Raw genomic sequence first — 2,500 nt, 5'->3', positions numbered from 1 at the left:
ATTCTTAAATTCTTAAATTCTTAAATTCTTAAATTCTTAAATTCTTAAATTCTTAAATTCTTAAATTCTTAAATTCTTAAATTCTTAAATTCTTAAATTCTTAAATTCTTAAATTCTTAAATTCTAAAAATTCTTAAATTCTAAAAAATCTTAAATTCTAAAATTCTTAAATTCTTAAATTCTTAAATTCTTAAATTCTTAAATTCTAAATTCTAAAATTCTTAAATTCTTAAATTCTTAAATTCTAATTCTTAAATTCTTAAATTCTTAAATTCTTAAATTCTTAAATTCTTAAATTCTTAAATTCTTAAATTCTTAAATTCTTAAATTCTTAAATTCTTAAATTCTTAAATTCTTAAATTCTTAAATTCTTAAATTCTAAAATTCTTAAATTCTTAAATTCTTAAATTCTTAAATTCTTAAATTCTTAAATTCTTAAATTCTTAAATTCTTAAATTCTTAAATTCTTAAATTCTTAAATTCTTAAATTCTTAAATTCTTAAATTCTTAAATTCTTAAATTCTTAAATTCTTAAAATTCTTAAATTCTTAAATTCTTAAATTCTTAAATTCTTAAATTCTTAAATTCTTAAATTCTTAAATTCTTAAATTCTTAAATTCTTAAATTCTTAAATTCTTAAATTATTAAATTGTTAAATTCTTAAATTCTTAAATTCTTAAATTCTTAAATTCTAAATTCTTAAATTCTTAAATTCTTAAATTCTTAAATTCTTAAATTCTTAAATTCTTAAATTCTTAAATTCTTAAATTCTTAAATTCTTAAATTCGTAAAATTCTTAAATTCTTAAATTCTTAAATTCTTAAATTCTTAAATTCTTAAATTCTTAAATTCTTAAATTCTTAAATTCTTAAATTCTTAAATTCTTAAATTCTTAAATTCTTAAATTCTTAAATTCTAAAATTCTTAAATTCTTAAATTCTTAAATTCTTAAATTCTTAAATTCTTAAATTCTTAAATTCTTAAATTCTTAAATTCTTAAATTCTTAAATTCTTAAATTCTTAAATTCTTAAATTCTTAAATTCTTAAATTCTTAAATTCTTAAATTCTTAAATTCTTAAATTCTTAAATTCTTAAATTCTTAAATTCTTAAATTCTTAAATTCTTAAATTCTTAAATTCTTAAATTCTTAAATTCTTAAAATTCTTAAATTCTTAAATTCTTAAATTCTTAATTCTTAAATTCTTAAATTCTTAAATTCTTAAATTCTTAAATTCTTAAATTCTTAAATTCTTAAATTCTTAAATTCTTAAATTCTTAAATTCTTAAATTCTTAAATTCTTAAATTCTTAAATTCTTAAATTCTTAAATTCTTAAATTCTTAAATTCTTAAATTCTTAAATTCTTAAATTCTTAAATTCTTAAATTCTTAAATTCTTAAATTCTAAAATTCTTAAATTCTTAAATTCTTAAATTCTTAAATTCTTAAATTCTTAAATTCTTAAATTCTTAAATTCTTAAATTCTTAAATTCTTAAATTCTTAAATTCTTAAATTCTTAAATTCTTAAATTCTTAAATTCTTAAATTCTTAAATTCTAAATTCTTAAATTCTTAAATTCTTAAATTCTTAAATTCTTAAATTCTTAAATTCTTAAATTCTTAAATTCTTAAATTCTTAAATTCTTAAATTCTTAAATTCTTAAATTCTTAAATTCTAAATTCTTAAATTCTTAAATTCTTAAATTCTTAAATTCTTAAATTCTTAAATTCTTAAATTCTTAAATTCTTAAATTCTTAAATTCTTAAATTCTTAAATTCTTAAATTCTTAAATTCTTAAATTCTTAAATCTAAATTCTTAAATTCTTAAATTCTTAAATTCTTAAATTCTTAAATTCTTAAATTCTTAAATTCTTAAATTCTTAAATTCTTAAATTCTTAAATTCTTAAATTCTTAAATTCTTAAATTCTTAAATTCTAAAATTCTTAAATTCTTAAATTCTTAAATTCTTAAATTCTTAAATTCTTAAATTCTTAAATTCTTAAATTCTTAAATTCTTAAATTCTTAAATTCTTAAATTCTTAAATTCTTAAAATTCTTAAATTCTTAAATTCTTAAATTCTTAAATTCTTAAATTCTTAAATTCTTAAATTCTTAAATTCTTAAATTCTTAAATTCTTAAATTCTTAAATTCTTAAATTCTTAAAATTCTTAAATTCTTAAATTCTTAAATTCTTAAATTCTTAAATTCTTAAATTCTTAAATTCTTAAATTCTTAAATTCTTAAATTCTTAAATTCTTAAATTCTTAAATTCTTAAATTCTTAAATTCTTAAATTCTTAAATTCTAAAAATTCTTAAAATTCTTAAAATTCTTAAATTCTTAAATTCTTAAATTCTTAAATTCTTAAATTCTTAAATTCTTAAATTCTTAAATTCTTAAATTCTTAAATTCTAAAATTCTTAAATTCTTAAATTCTAAAATTCTTAAATTCTTAAATTCTTAAATTCTAAAATTCTAAAATTCTAAAATTCTAAAATT

Source organism: Culex pipiens, unplaced genomic scaffold (genome assembly GCF_016801865.2).
Source record: "Culex pipiens pallens isolate TS unplaced genomic scaffold, TS_CPP_V2 Cpp_Un0170, whole genome shotgun sequence".
Classification (NCBI taxonomy): domain Eukaryota; kingdom Metazoa; phylum Arthropoda; class Insecta; order Diptera; family Culicidae; genus Culex; species Culex pipiens.
The sequence above is the reverse complement of the archived record's forward strand: the minus strand, read 5'-3'. Positions refer to the sequence as shown.